Source organism: Trachypithecus francoisi, unplaced genomic scaffold (genome assembly GCF_009764315.1).
Source record: "Trachypithecus francoisi isolate TF-2019V2 unplaced genomic scaffold, Tfra_2.0 Lachesis_group0, whole genome shotgun sequence".
NCBI lineage: Eukaryota > Metazoa > Chordata > Mammalia > Primates > Cercopithecidae > Trachypithecus > Trachypithecus francoisi.
The window spans coordinates 114,299,900-114,316,578 of NW_022681453.1; the positions used below are offsets into that span (position 1 = coordinate 114,299,900).

The 16,679-nt window shown below is 46.1% G+C and overlaps 1 pseudogene across 1 annotated transcript; it reads left to right on the forward strand.

Annotated features, from left to right (window-relative positions):
- Positions 1-3,356: 3,356 nt before the first annotated feature.
- Positions 3,357-13,310, forward strand: LOC117083691 (annotated as a pseudogene). The gene is made up of 2 exons (XR_004437175.1): positions 3,357-3,645; positions 11,583-13,310. The product of XR_004437175.1 is annotated as a keratin, type II cytoskeletal 8-like (transcript).
- Positions 13,311-16,679: the final 3,369 nt, after the last annotated feature.

Consider the following 16,679-nt stretch of genomic DNA (forward strand, 5'->3'; position numbering starts at 1 on the left):
TGGAATACTAATACTTAAAAATATATGTGTTTAAATATTTGAAAAGGGGTCTGCTGATTCCATTACTAATGCATTGTATCCTCACTTGGTTAAATTACTTTTGTTTCTGGAGGATTTTTTATATATGTATATTTGATGCTGTGTCCCTGGTGAGTTAACAACTCCTTGAACTACAGCTTTTATCATACATTTTTTTAATAAATTTGTATTCATTTTATGTATATTGATATTGTCAGTACTCCTTACTTTTTAAAATTTGGTTTGACTTTATGATTCTGCACATTCTTTTCTTTTCAACATTTGCCTTCATTTTTCAAGTGTGTTTCTTATAGACAGCACATGCCTGTATTTTTTAAAAATCTAATTTGATATTTCTTGTTTCATAACAGGAAAATTTGGGTCATTTGAATTCAGTGTGAAGATTTTTTGGTGTTGTTCTCATTTTATTTGCTATTTACTATTTATTCCTTTTTTTGATTTTTACCTCTCTTTATATTCTTGCTAATAATATTAAGTTTTTGCTAGTCCTGTTGTTTCTCTTTTATCCCCTCATCCTGGTTTTTGAATTAATGTTATTTTATGATTCCCTATAGCCCTAATTATAAACTTATTCTAACAATATAAACTATTCTAAGAATCATGTATAATTTATGTGTCTTTATTAACACATAAAAATTAATAAGTAAGTGTAACCACTCGAGCATTTTATTTGCCATTCCTCCCACCCCTTTAAGAAGGAGACATTTCCACTGGCCCCTGCTCCTCCATCCTGAGCAAACTCCCCACCTCCACAGTACCCAACACTTGAGTTTACAGCAATGGTTTCAGATTTTCAGTGTTTCATATCCTGGCTAACATTTTTGAGATAATAATTTCTTCTGTTTAGCAATAAGTTCTTAAAATTTAAATCTATTCCAGTCATAGCATTTTAGTAATTCTTTTTTTTCTCTATATCTTAAAATCTGTGGCATCTCGTGGTTCAACATTAGGAAATCCATCACTATGATTCAGTAAGTAAACAAATTCAAGGTGGCACATCATATTGCGTTTTTACGCTTTTGATTTTAGTAATATCCTTTCACATTCACAATCCAGATAGAGAGATAAGCAAGATTGTATCCACCAAGCCTCCCCTTTACTGATCTTCCAAACCGAAAAACATAGCTGTCATTTTAGTCAGCAGTTAAACTTTATTATAGAATAGTTTTATACCTGTCCTGCTAAAGTTCCCTGCAACTCACATGATGATGCTCAAATCCCATTTGGTGTTGCAGGAAGTCAGGGACTCCAAATGTAGGGACCAGCTAAAGCTGTGGCAGAAGAACATAAATTGTGAAGATTTCATGGACATTTATTAGTTCCCCAAATTAATACTTTTATAATTTCTTACGACTGTCTTTACTGCAATATCTGAACATAAATTGTGAAGATTTCATGGACACTCATCACTTCCCCAGTCAATACCCTTGTGATTTCCTATGCCTGTCTTTACTTTAATCTCTTAATCCCGTCATCTTCGTAAGCTGAGGAGGATGTATGTCGCCTCAGGACCCTGTGATGATTGCATTAACTGCACAGATTGTTTGTAGTGCATGTGTGCTTGAACAATATGAAATCTGGGCACCTTGAAAAAGGAACAGGATAACAATGTTCAGGGAACAAGGGAGGTGGCCTTGGACTCTGACTGCCGGTGAGCCGGATGGAACATATTTCTCTTCTTTCAAAAGCAAATAGGAGTGTAAAGGTAAACTGAGGCTGGAGCTGAACCGGGAATGAAGACACAAGGCAAATGGCAGTGAGAATAGCCTTTTATTAGGGCTTGTGGGCGAGGTTCCTTGGTCCATAGGTGCGGGCTGAGGAAGTTGCGCTGAGGGAGGAGGGTAGGGGCTTCTTAGCCTCTACCTGAGAGGTAGGGAAGCTGGTTGTGCAAACAGGGCCTGGGGGGTCTTGAAACTACTCAGGCAGGAGCTGAGTAAGGGTCATGAGGAAGGGGTCTTTGGAAACTGTCAACCGAAACTGCTGTTTACGAACTTGTGGAATGCAGGTGAGCTGCAGGTCATGGGGGAGTGTGACTGCCCAGCTGGAACCTCTGATGTATGTAAGTCTGAGGGTGTGTTCAAAGAGGGAGGGAAGTCTTGAAACAAAGGGCCTGCTCGAACAAAGGCCCTGCTACGCTGAGTGGCGCCGCCATGTCGGGTCCGGGTCCCTGCCTAACATTCTGACCTCTTTCTAATAGGAAAAAGGGGCGACTTGTTCATCTGGCTGCTTCCTGCTGTTACGTCGTCATGGGGTTTTTCGGAGGTCAGAACTTGGGTATAGGGATGGAGCAGCATCTGATTGAAAGTGATCCAGGAGACTTCTTTTATGCAGTTCTGGATGAAGCGGATGATACAGGGAGCTATGAGCAGTAAGAAGCCAATGATTAGTAAGGGGCTTAGGAAGGGTAGGACCCAGCCAGCCATGGACAACTGCCACCACCCGAATGGAGATTCTAATCCTGAGATTTTTTTGTGGAGTCGTTCTCGGACTTTTTCTAGAGTGAGGAGGTTGGTTTCTACTAGTCCTGACTCATTGATGTGGTAGCAGCATTCTTCATTAAGGAACATACAGGTGCCGCCTTTGTCAGCAGTAAGGAGGTCGAGTGCTCTGCGATTCTGGGCTGCCACCTGGGCTACTGAGGTCATCTGTGGTTGGAGGGAAGCCAGGGATTCTGCCGAAGCTTCGATTGCTACCTGTAATCAGGCTGAAAGATCTTGAGAGGATCGGACAGAATGAGTTAAGGCTCCAGTTCCAAGGCTAGAGGCCACAAGGGATACGGCTAAGGAGACTCCAATCATTAGCGAAAGGAATACTGCTCTTGCCTGGCGGGGGCGGGCAAGGGGCAGAAGAGAGGATAGTTCGGCTTCACTGTACAGGGTGAGGCTGGGAACTGGGGAGATGGGAACGCATAGAGTAGTGTCGGAAGCCTTGAGAGTTTTTGACAGGGTGGAGTTGCACCAAAAATACCCGCCTGGGGGAGGCAGTGAGATTTGGAGGTGCCGATCCTGTCTGGTTGCACCAGGAAGCATTAGGGGTGGAGTAGCAAAAGGGGAGTTGTTTAAGCAGGTCTTGGAACAAAGGAACTTCCCCTAGGGCTTGGCTGGGAAGGGGAAAGGAGGGGGTTAGGTTGGAGGAGTTAAAAGGGCTAGGTAAAGGTACCGCAACCAGTGGGGGCTTATTTAATGCTGCACACAAGAAACAACGGGACATGTTGTGCACTCCAACCATTTTTACTACCTGGGCCCCTTCTCTGACTAGGGTTAGCCAAGAAAAAGTGTTACCGGTGCCGTGAGGCTTGTTGTCTGAGTTGGCTGTGTTGTCTGGGTTGGCTAGAGCTGAGATGACTTTTTCTTGTTGTTTGATGTTGGAGGCCAGGCTGATGAGGCTGCTTGTGACCCTGACGTAGGCTCTATAAATCTTCAGTCAGGCTACGGGATAAGATTCATAGCCATGCCGGTAAAGGCAAGCCTCTATACCTGATGCTCACTGAGGGTCCCATGGGTCAGGAATGGTAAGGAAGAATATAGGCACTTCTCCTCGTCCGTATGATCTGACTAACCGAACTGTTGATGCCGGTTACTGCCACTTGGTGTATGACATGTCAAGGTAAGTAAAATGCATGTTACAATAATGATATGGACACCCTCGGTTGGTTTCTACCCAGTAATTGAGACAGTTATATTCTACTTGATCATAGAGAAAGCATATGACTGGGTTCCACCAGTCGGGGCAACTGTTAAAGGCAGAGCAGTTAAAGGTAACCTGACTCTGGCACCCCCGGGGCGGGCAGTCAACTGTGGCTAAGATGAGGGAACTTATATGATTGTTTTGGGTCCAGGTTTCTGACAGATAGAATCTTCAGTGGAATGGGTTGACGGGGGGAGTTTGGTTAGGAGTCTTACCTAGTCTCAGGAGTACTGGATAGCTGAGGAAGGTTAGGCAGAGGGTCGTTACCGGCAAGCATAAGTCGTAGTTTAGTAGGGGCAATGGCCTGAGCCGTCCACCTGGATTCATGCTGGGTGGGTGTTTTTTCCAGCTGGGACAGATGATACCAGGAGGGAATGCTGAGGAGTTTGGCAGCAGTGGGTGTGGTAAGGATTATGGTATATGATCCTTCCCACTGGGAAGATAAGGCTCGGGGCTGCAGCTGCTTGTCTAGTACTAGGTCTCCTGGTGCTACAATGGAGGGATTTTTAGGGTTTGGGGAAATGGGTGTGGGGAGACACTGGTCTGTGTGTTTTCTTAGAAGCTTGCGTAGGAGGGTTAAGTAAGGGAGGTAGGAGCCTAAGGGAGGGGAGAGGGCTGGCAGCTCCTGGAAGAGGAATGGGCGTTCCTACAGTAGCTCAAAAGGGCTGAGCCCTCTGGGGGCCTGAGGAGCTGCCCTGAAACACGTAAGAGCCAGAGGAGGGAGAGTTATCCACGAGAGGCAGGTTTCTAGAGTGAGCTTGGTTAGATGCAGTTTAAGGAGGCCGTTTGTGCGTTCTACCTTACCAGACGACTGCGGATGGTAGGGAATGTGGAGTTTCCAGGTAATCTGGAGTGTGGCTGCCACCTGCTGGGTGAGTTTGGAAATGAAAGCCGGACCATTGTCTGATTGGATGGTTTGGGGGAGACCGAACCTGGGGAGGATGTGCTCTAGGAGAATAGTTGCTGCAACTTCTGCAGTCTCTCAAGTGGTGGGGAAAGCCTCAATCTATCCTGAGAAGGTGTCAGCTAAGGTCAGCCGGTAGCAAAATTTTTTATGTCGGGGCATGTGAGTAAAATCAAGTTGCTAATCTTCTCCTGGCTGGTGGCCTCTTAGCTGATGAGTAGGCCCTGGGTGTCTGCGGCTTCCTTGGGGGTTAGTGGCTGAACAGGTGGCACATTGTTGATGTACTTTCTTAATTTGGGTCTGCAGTGAGGGAAGGTGAAAGATAGGTTCTAGGAAGTTATATATAGCCTTGGGTCCTATGTGGAGAGAGCAGTGTATGTTGGTCAGTATATGTACTGCCTGAGTCTGAGGGAGCGCTATTCGGCTGTCAATGAACACTCACCCATCCTTGTTTTGGGTAACACTGGGGTGGGCCATCAGGGTTTGAAGTTCTTGAGAAGAGTAGTCGGGGGAATATGTGGGGGAAAGAAAGAGTAAAGGTGCTCGGGGAAGGGGGGAAGTGAAGGCAGTGGCCCATGCAGTGGAGTCAGCTAGGCTGTTACCTTGTGACACAGGGTCCTTAGAATGCTGGTGGCTTTTGCAGTGGATGATGGCTACTTCTTTGGGGGCCTGGAGAGCATCAAGCAACCTCTTTATATGTGGTCCATTGACTACTGGCGTCTCTTTGGTGGTAAGAAACCCGCGCTCTTGCCAGAGAATAGAGTGAGTATGTCCAATAAGGTAAGCATATTTAGAGTCTGTATAGATAAGGCACGAGTAAGGGCAATGAGTTCAGTCTTCTGGGAGGTGGTGCCTAGAGGCAAGGGCCTGGTTTCAACCGTTTGAGTTGCTGTTACGACAGCGTATGCCACCTGTCTGCAGCCATCGGGGGTTAAGACAGAGCTCCCATCTACAAACAGGGTATGGTCTGGGTGTTTTAACGGCTGATCGGACAGACCGAAGCGGGCGGGTGGCAAGGTGGTAAGAACTTCCGGGCAGGAATGTGTGGGGGCAGAATCGTGTCCTGGAGTGGGCAAGAGGGTAGCAGGATTTAGAGGGGGTGAGGTGGTGAGAGTGATGTGAGGGTTTTCAATGAATAGCAGGTGGAACTGTTGAAGCCGGGACGGGGTGAGATGGCTGAGACACTTGTGTATGATGAGATCTGACAGTCAGTGAGAAGAGTCGACTGTGAGAGGATGTCCTAGGATAAGCTTGAGGGCTTCTTGGGTAAGTTCTGTGTCAGCCGCCAGGGTTCGCAGACAAGGTTGCCAGCCCTGGACTGTGGGATCTAACTGCTTGGAGAGATAGGCCACAGCCTGGTATGTGGATCCACCCGGCTGGGCTAGGAGGCCGGTGGCTACCTTCTGGCGCTCCTCGGTGAATAGATGAAAGGGCCGAAGGGGGTTGGGGAGAGAGAGCGGGGCAGAAAGGAGACAGTCCTGAGGCTTCTTGAAAGAGTTGACAACCAAGGAGGGGTCGGACAGCGGTCCCGTGGGTGCCTCCCTGGCAGCCTGGTAGAGGGGCTTAGCTAGGACCCTAAAGTTGGGAATCTAATGCCTGAAATACCCTACCAGTCCTAGGAAGGACAAGATCTCTTCCACATCCTGAGGAGGCTGGAGAGGTTTAATGAGGCTTATTCTATCTGCCATAAGGCTTTTTGTAGTGGATGTGAGTAGCATACCTAGGTAGGTGACAGAAGGGGTGCAAAGTTGAACCTTAGCCAGGGTAACCCGATAACCTCGGTCGCCTACAAAATTTAAAAGTGTAGCAGTGTCCGCAAGGGAGCATTCCCAGGAAGGACTACATAGTAATAGATCATCTACGTATTGTAGAAGGGTGCTATGGGTTAGGGGGCAGAGGAGGTTGTCCTGTGCCAGTGCCTGTCCGAAAAAATGGGGGCTATCTTGGAACCCTTGAAGCAAGACAGTCCAGGTCAACTGGGAAGAAACATGAGTGTCTGGGTCCTCCCATGTGAAGGCAAACAGAAAGTGGCAGTCTGGGTGTAGAGGGATGGTAAAGAAAGCATCTTTCAGGTCAACGACAGTGAAATGTGTGGTGTCAGGGGGAACGCACGAGAGGAGTGTATATGGATTAGGAACAACTGGAAAGGTAAGGACTACTGCCTCATTGATGAGGCGCACGTCCTGCATGAGACGATAGGCCCCAGAGCTTTTCCATACAGGCAGGATAGGAGTATCGCATGGTGAGTTGGCTGGAACTAGAATGTGCTGTTGGAGCAGGCGTGTAATGATAGGTTTTAATCCCTGTCAATGTTCAAGGGAGATAGTGAACTGGGGTCTAGAAGGGAACTTGGAAGGGTCTTTTAGCCGGATGTGGACCGGAGTGTGGTGCTGGGCAATGATCAGGGTGGAGGTGTCCCATACTTTAGGGTTGATGGGGACTGGAAACAGGAGTGGGGATCAGCCTGGTGAAGTCTGTCAGGTGAGGGGAAGGGGAAGAGGAATGTGAGGTGTGGGGAGGGGTTGGGTTGGAAGTGAACTGAGGCCCCTAGCTTGGAGAGGAGGTCTCGTCCTAACAAGGGGACTGGGCACGAAGCAATGATAAGAAATGAGTGCGAGAAGAGGGAGCCATCCAGGCAGCAAGACAGAGAAGGAGTCTGGTGGTAGGTGAAGGGAGTGCCATCAATTCCCATGACTGTGACAGTGGAGGGGTGGCTGGGGCCACTGAAGGAAGGCAAAACAGAGTAGGTAGCCCCCATGTCGATAAGGAAGGATATGGACTTACCTGCTACCTGGAGCATGACCCTGGGCTCGGCGAGAGTGAGAGGGTCCCCGAGTCTAGGCCTCTTCAATCTTCGTCAGTGTCGAGGAGCTGGAAGGTGCCTCTAATACCTGGAGGAGGGTCGTCACGTGGAGGCGCAGCGACCGTCCTTAGGTCAGGGCAGTCTGACTTCCAGTGGCCCATCTGCCGACAGTTCGGACAGGGGCGGGTTGGCTCCTTTGGGTTAGGGCACTGCCTGGCCCAGTGGCTGTCGTTGCCACACTTGAAGCAGGCACCAGGTGGTGCTCGGGTAGTACCTCTTTTCTGGGAGCTCCTGGAGCTGGCTGGCCCCAGGGCTGCTACCAAGGCCTGGGTTTGGAGTTGTACCTTCTGTTTTAGCCTGGCCTGTCATTGGGCCTCAGCTGCTTCCTCCCTGGAGTTGTAGACCTTGAAGGTCAGTTTGACTAAATCCTGGATGGGAGGTAGAGGGCCCTCCTCCACCTTTTTTAACTTTTTTTGGATATCGGGGGCTGACTGAGAAATGAAATATGAGGCCAAGATGGTCCCCGCTGCGGGGGAGGCAGGGTCAAGGCGGGTGTACTCAGTAAGTGACTCAGTCAGCCGGTTAAGAAAAACAGCCGGATTTTCATCTGCACCTTGGACTACCTTCTTTAGTTTGTTAAAGTTGACTGATTTGTTAGAGGCTGCCTGCATGCCGGCAAGAAGGCACTGAACCATCATGTCTCGGTGACGGCAGCCTGCCTGCCCTACCTGGTAGTCCCAGTCAGGCTCAGCCAAAGGCACTGCCTCGGTGCCGACTGGCATGGCAGGGTCAGTTAAATGAACCTGGTTAGCATGCTGCCTGGCTGCCGCTAGGATGTGTTCCTGCTCCTCAGGAGACAGGGTTGAGGTCATAACGACATGAAGGTCGTGCCAGGTAAGATCACATGCCTGGCATAGATACCTAAACTCTTTGATATAACGAGTAGGATTGGCCGAAAAGGAGCCTGCATGCTCCTCAACCTTAAACAAGTCTGCCAATGAAAACGGCATATGGACCTGGACTACTCCTTCGGCACCTGCTACCTCTCATAAGGGACTCTGTCCTGGCCTGAGTATGGGCTGAGACAGGCGAGGAAGGGGAGGAGGTGGAGGTAGGGGAGACAGAATCTGTCGGGTTTGGTAAGGGCATAGGAGGGCGGGAGGGGTGGGGAGGCGTTGACAAGGACGGGGATAACAGTGGGTCAGGGTAAGGAGGAGGTTGACTGGGAGACCGGAGGGGTGGCTGGGATAGGGTGTCAGGAGGCTCAGAAAAAGAGGAGGAATCATCCCTCTCCTTGCTCAAGGGAAGAGACTTTGCAAGTAGGACCTGAGCTAATGAGCATTGGAGTGTAGAGATCTGGGCGAGAATGCAAGTCGCAAAAGGCCTGAACATAGGGTATCTCGGACCATTTGCCTAGTCTCTTGCAGAGAGACTCTTGGTCAGATCTGTGAGAATGTTAAAGTCTAGAGTGCCTTCTGCAGGCCACTGAGACTGATTATCCAGTTTATATTGTGGCCATGCTATTGTGCAGAAGAAAATGAGCCGCTTTCCTTTTATGTCTTGGCTGAGACTTAAAATCTGGAGATTTGCTAAGAGGCACCCCAGAGGAGATTTTTCAGTTTGGTTTGGACTGGGTAGTTCCCATGGTCTCAAGGCGGGCAGTCCAGAGGCAATGGGAGCATCCTCCCACTGCCACGCGGAGTGTGGGGTACAGTGGCTCCCAGGGAGGTTGGACGTCTCCTAGTCCCCGGCACTGAGGTCACAGCTGACTGGAGAGAGCCCCTGACGTGGCCACACGTTTTGGACAGGGACTCTTGGAGGGAGCCTTCAGGACAAAGGGGAAACTTACCCAGAAGTGATCAAATTGAGTCTTGGATTTGATGAAACGGCCCCCGGCTCGGAAAGGAGTTCCTGGCTCCGGGAGAGGAGAGCCCGACCCAGCAACGGTCCAGGGAGGGGGGTCTCCTCCCGGGTTTTGGCACCAATGTAAAGGTAAACTGAGGCTGGAGCTGAACCGGGAACGAAGACACAAGGCAAATGGCAGTGAGAATAGCCTTTTATTAGGGCTTGTGGGTGAGGTTCCTTGGTCCATAGGTGTGGGCCGAGGAAGTTGCGCTGAGGGAGGAGGGTAGGGGCTTCTTATAGCCTGAGAGGTAGGGAAGCTGGTTGTGCAAACAGGGCCTGGGGGGTCTTGAAACTACTAGGGCAGGAGCTGAGTAAGGGTCATGAGGAAGGGGTCTTTGGAAACTGTCAACCGAAACTGCTGTTTATGAACTTGTGGAAGGCAGGTGCGCTGCAGGTCATGGGGGAGTGTGACTGCCCAGCTGGAACCTCTGATGTATGTAAGTCTGAGGGTGTGTTCAAAGAGGGAGGGAAGTCTTGAAACAAAGGGCCTGCTCGAACAAAGGCCCTGCTACGCTGAGTGGCGCCGCCATGTCAGGTCTGGGTCCTTGCCTAACAAGGAGAAATATCGCTGAATTCTTTTTCTCAGCAAGGAACATCCCTGAGAAAGAGAATGTGCCCCTGAGGGTAGGCCTATGAACTGTCCCCTTGGAGGCGGCTGTCTTTTACGGTCGAAGCCAAAGGGATGAAATAAGTCCCAGTCTCCTGTAGTGCTCCCAGGCTTATTAGGACAAGGAAATTCTCCCTCATAAATTTTAGTCAGACAGATTGTCTGCTCTCAAACCCTTTCTCCTGATAAGATGTTATCAATGACAATGCATGCCCGAAACTTCATTAGCAATTTTAATTTCACCCCAGCCTGTGGTCCTGTGATCTCTCCCTGCCTTCATTTGCTTTGTGATACTTTATTACCTTGTGAAGTATGTGATCTCTGTGACCCACACCCTATCCGTGCACTCCCTCCCCTTTTGAAAATCACTAATAAAAACTTGCTGGTTTTATGGCTCAGGGAGCATCATGGAACCTGCTGAGATGCAATGTCTCCCCCGGACACCCAGCTTTAAAATTTCCCTCTTGTACTCTTTCCCTTTATTTCTCAGACCAACCGAGACACTTAGGGAAATAGAAAAGAACCCATGTTGAATATCGGGTGTGGGGTCCCCTGATAATTTGGGAATTCGGTGAACTAGCAGAATGAAATTCTAAGAGACTTGGGCTTGTTGATGTGTCAATGTTTTTCATGGGAACTGACATTAAATATTTCACAAATACCATTACTTCCAGGAATTCACATTTTCTTTATTCAATGTAGAATTGTGAAATATTTAAGAAATAACTGAATCATTATTTCTTGACTGTTTCCTGCCTGTGAAAGCAGAACTATCGAATAGCTCAAGGGAATCAGTGAGAGATTTGTATCCATTATATTCAGTAACCTGCATGTGTCCAAATCACAGATGAAAGAATGGGGGCAAATATAAATTAAAATTGAATGTTGCAGAAATGGTTGAGGAACTTCACCAGGATATATTAATGTACAAACTGAAAACTGATGAAAGGCAAGAGTTTGGTTCTATGTAGTCTGAAGGACAGGAGCAGTTTTGTAGACATTTCTTCATTCTTCTCTTTCTGCTTTTCCAGACTTCTAGAGAGCAATTTGCAAGGAGAAATAAAAAGGTGTATAAATTTCAGTGATGCTGAAGGTATGTGCAAACAAATTCTCCTCATTAATAGTAAAGGTAGAAATTGGTGTGGATTTTCTGGAAGACAATTTAAAGGTACACACTTGGTTTCTAAAAAGTACAAACACTTTTTAAAATCTATCTATCTATCTATCAATTTATTTACAATTTATTATAAGAAAGTAGTTAGGTAATTATTGCAAATTAGGTAAAGTAAGTGCACTAATTATTCTCAATACAAAAAAAGGATGAAATTCCATAAACGTCTATTAAGAAAGACTTGGTTAAATAATTTATTGTACCTCCATATGTTTAGTCATTAAAAATAGTCACTTAAATCTCTAGGGTATTGACATCAAATAATGTCAACAATAAATTCAAAAAGCATAAACATATAGAAAAATATCCCTATGTCTATATAAAGAATGTCTACATACCCACTTATGAATACGTGGAAACATATCTGCAAGGATATATAGTCTAAAACCTCATCAGTAGTGTTTCTTCACAGTAGTGTGAAAGTAATACATTAGAAACATTTAACTCCCATCTCCGCTCCTTCTAGGATCTCCTCCTGGTTCGGCCCGCCTGCCTCCACTCCTGCCTCCACCATGTCCATCAGGGTGACCCAGAAGTCCTACAAGATGTCCACCTCTGGCCCCTGGGCCTTCAGCAGCCACTCCTACACGAGTGGGCCCGGTGCCCGCATCAGCTCCTCGAGCTTCTCCCGAGTGGGAAGCAGCAGCTTTCGGGGTGGCCTGGGCAGTGGCTATGGTGGGGCCAGCGGCATGGGAGGCATCACCACAGTCACGGTCAACCAGAGCCTGCTGAGCCCCCTTAACCTGCAGGTGGACCCCAACATCCAGGCCGTGCGCACTCAGGAGAAGGAGCAGATCAAGAACCTCAACAACAAGTTTGCCTCCTTCATAGACAAGGTACGGTTCCTGGAGCAGCAGAACAAGATGCTGGAGACCAAGTGGAGCCTCCTGCAGCAGCAGAAGACGGCTCGCAGCAACATGGACAACATGTTCGAGAGTTACATCAACAACCTTAGGCGGCAGCTGGAGACTCTGGGCCAGGAGAAGCTGAAGCTGGAGACAGAGCTTGGCAACATGCAGGGGCTGGTGGAGGACTTCAAGAACAAGTATGAAGATGCGATCAATAAACGTACAGAGATGGAGAATGAATTTGTCCTCATCAAGAAGGATGTGGATGAAGCTTACATGAACAAGGTAGAGCTGGAGTCTCGCCTGGAAGGGCTGACTGATGAGATCAACTTCCTCAGGCAACTGTATGAAGAGGAGATCCGGGAGCTGCAGTCCCAGATCTCGGACACATCTGTGGTGCTGTCTATGGACAACAGCCGCTCCCTGGACATGGACAGCATCATCCCTGAGGTCAAGGCACAGTAGAGGAGATGCCAACTGCAGCCGGGCTGAGGCTGAGAGCATGTACCAGATCAAGTATGAGGAGCTGCAGAGCCTGGCTGGGAAGCACGGGGATGACCTGCCGCACACCAAGACTGAGATCTCCGAGATGAACCTGAACATCAGCGGGCTTCAGGCTGAGATTGAGGGCCTCAAAGGCCAGAAGGCTTCCCTGGAGGCCGCCATTGCAGTTGCCGAGCAGCGTGGAGAGCTGGCCATTAAGGATGCCAACGCCAAGTTGTCTGAGCTGGAGGCCGCCCTGCAGCGGGCCAAGCAAGACATGGCACGGCAGCTACCTGAGTACCAGGAGCTGATGAACGTCAAGCTGGCCCTGGACATTGAGATCGCCACCTACAGGAAGCTGCTGGAAGGCTAGGAGAGCCGGCTGGAGTCCGGGATGCAGAACGTGAGTATTCATACGAAGACCACCAGCGGCTATACAGGTGGTCTGAGCTTGGCCTATGGGGGCCTCAGAAGCCCCGGCCTCAGCTACAGCCTGGGCTCCAGCTTTGGCTCTGGCGCGGGCTCCAGCTCCTTCAGCCGCACCAGCTCCTCCAGGGCCGTGGTTGTGAAGAAGATCGAGACACGCGATGGGAAGCTGGTGTCCGAGTCCTCTGACGTCCTGCCCAAGTGAACAGCTGCGGCACCCCCACCCAGCCTGCCCCTCCTGTGCTGCCCCAGAGCCTGGGAGGGAGACCACTATGTAGGGTACCACTGGGAACAGGAGACCCACCTGAGGGCCCTCAGCCCACCCACAGGGGAGTTTACTACGTGGGGACCCCCCTTGCCCATGCCTCCAGCTATAAAACAATTCAATTGCTTCTTTTTTTGGTCCAAAATAAAACCTCAGCTAGCTCTGCCAAAAACAAAAAATAAAAAAAAAACATTTAACTCCTTCCAGTAATGGGAAGGAGAGGAAGAGCTCACAAAAACAGAAAGCAAATATTTTTGACATTTTGATATTTTAAATGTAATCTCTTTTCTTCATTTTTCTGGCTACATATATTGATTCAACACATTAATAAGCAGGATGTAATATTCAATAAAAACTTCTGTAATTGTCTACATTAGTTCCAATTTATTCATATGGAAACTATTTATTTTACATATCTCTTTCTATTAAACTAACATTTAGCATGTAAGGCATAGTTTTATTTTTGAAATTATGAATACATTAAAATATTAGTGACAAACATAAACTCTTGAGCTTTACAATAGGTTAATGATAAAGAAGACAGACAATATTAGATGGAGAAATGCTTCATAAAACCCACAGGTTAGAGAAAAATTGTTAGGAGTTTAATAAATGATAGATTCTTAATATTTTGCTGCACAAAAACCAAAAATGAAACCTCTTTTAAATGCACGTTCTCAGCATGCATTTCAAATCGCATTTTTGAAGTTTATGAATTTATGATTATACAGGGGAAGAAAAAATTCTTTGTTTCTCCACCCATCTTAGATCTATTGGCCGGAGCTCTGCAATTTAGTCTGATAAAAGATGGATTAAACAAGAGAAAAACAAACAGAAGTGTATTGACATAGGCATAATATGTAAGAATGGGAACTGTCACTAATGTGTAACTCAAATGAGTGGTTAGACCTTAGGGTTATATAACAATCTGAACAAGGCATAATAAATACGTTGAGAAATGTCAGGAAAAAGGAAAGGAACTTTGGGCTTTTAGGGGCAGCAAATTGTGGGAAGGTAAATTTTTGGGAAAAGTATAATGGAAGATGCTGAGCATGGTGTCTCATGCCTGTAATCCCAGCACTTCGGGAGGCCGAGGCAGATGGATCACCTGAGGTCAGCAGTTTAAGACCACTCCAGCCAACATGGTGAAAATGTGTCTCTACTAAAAGCACAAAATATTAGCTGGGCATGGTGGGGTATGCCTGTATACCAGCTACTCTGGAGGATGAGGTGGGAGAATTGCTTGAACCTGGAAGGCAGAGGTTGCAGTGAGCCAAGATCATGCCACTGTACCCCAGTGTGGGTAACAGAGTGAGACTCTGTTGAAAGAAAGAAATAAAAAGAAAGAGAGAGAGAGAGAAAGAAAGAAGAAAATTGGAAGATGAGGTCTAGTTAGTAGGTTTGTTATATATGTTATATAGATTCCTCTGGTGCCTTTTTTGGGCTGGTGGACTTTATAGCTGTTTCTGGTGACATAGAATCATCCTGCCCTTCCTGATAGAGGGGGCGGGATACAGAGAGTTTTTCTTGTGTCTTCTTGTATTGTTTTGTTTAATTGCCTTTGACTCAAATAATCCTTAGGCCAGAGTGGCATATTTTTGGGTGATATCCTCTGAACCTTTTCAAATATAAAATCTGACTCCTTCTTTCTACTTCATAACATGAAGTCTTCTTTCTCTTCCATGAATATTACAATTCCTGCCTGAGTCCTACAGTGCCCTCCTCTTCCCTGTGGGTCAGGACACAATTGGTCCTTTGAATTGAGGTGTGGTAGTAGCCAAGCTTTGGGGAATGAGGTTTCCACCTTTCATTTTGTTTCTAAAAGTAAATATTTAGTAAACAATAAAGCTGTGTTTTTAGTTGTAAGTCTATGGTGATTGTATAGCACAGAATGATTCTAATGTATTATTTTAGCAATGAAGACAAGTAGATTTGATGCAGAAATCCTTGTCATAAGGAGCCAAAATATTTATATTGCACTTAGGGGATAGATATTGAATATATCTACCCATATTAAACTTTTTTTTTTTTAAGAGATGGAGTTTTGCTGTGTTGCCCAGGCTGTGCTTGAACTCCTGGGTTCCTCAAGCAATCCTCCTGCCTCAGCCTCCAGAGTGGTTGGGATTACAGGTACATGTCACTATGCCCAGCTTACCCAAATTAAGCTTTAACAAATCTCAATAATGTTTTCCTAAATTATTCTTGAATACAGTCATGTAGAACATATAACACTCAATTATGAAGTTTTAAAATTTATAGTTTAGGAAAATTTGAATTAATAAAAACAAAGGAAACCTTTTTTTATTTTTGAGACAGAGTCTCATTCTGTCACCCAGGCTGGAGTGCAGTGACATGATCTCGGGTTCAAGGGATTCTCCTGCTTCAGCCTCCGAAGTAACTGGGATTACAGGTGCTTGCCAGGAAATAAAGGCAATAAAAAGTCATTGCTAATTACCTACTCTAGGTTTAAAAAGCTCATCTAAACTTTTCAAGTATCTTTTTTCCCTGAAGCCTACATTTTGTTATTACTTTAGTTGGAAAACAACTCCAGTCAATGACTCCTCAAGTTCCCTCACCATTCTGGCATGCATTCCAGCATCCCTTTGCCATTATTTCAGCAAAGATAGATATAATATACTATGGAAGAAAAAGAGTAGCAACCTTAAGAGTTGAGTTCCTGTTGTTAAATGAAGACATTACTGAGACTGGGTTCCAAACAAATATACTTTTAAGCTCCACTCCTGTGGTTTTGTTTTGTTTTGTTTTTGTCTTGGTCTCTTTGTTGTTCCTGTCAGCCAATGGTTTCTCACTTGCCTGTCAGAGCTGAAGAGTCCATTCCTTGTCAATTCAGATGCAGAGTATAATACATCATCAGTTTTGAAGTGGAACAAACATCCTTTAGTAGCAAAACCAATCCAAAATGAAAAAAGGATATGCTACTGCTGTCTGCAATCATTGCCAATAAAGATGTTTTCATAGCAACAAAACACACACAAAAAAATTCAAAACACAATGAACATCTGTAATAGTCTTTTACCCAAATGACAAATACCTTTCCTACTAAATCATGTATTTACAAAATTAGAGGGCTCTATTTTAAACCTTGAATTACTTGACATTGAAGGTAATGCTAATTACAATAAAAATCTCCTACTTACATAATTATTAATTCAAATTTGCAGCTTTTTTCCTGAATTTTACCTGCTTAGAAGTCCTTATGGTGCTAATGATGAACATAATGATTAAGAATTTTGTTGCTGAAATCTCTCTATGCCTCAGTTTAATCATGTTAAAAACTGATAAGATAATACTTAATTTATAGAAATTGTGATAATAAAATAACACCACAAATGTGATTACAACAGAACATGGCAAAATAAACGCTAGCGAAATTTTTAAATCGTGGTTTAAAGATACAATTCGTGCTTCTTTAATTAAATAATTGATAAATAGTTTTCTTGCCTTGACATTAACCTTGGATATTCATATTTCTGCAAGTAGGAGAGGAAGGATATGATGCCTTTCCCCACTCATCATAAGG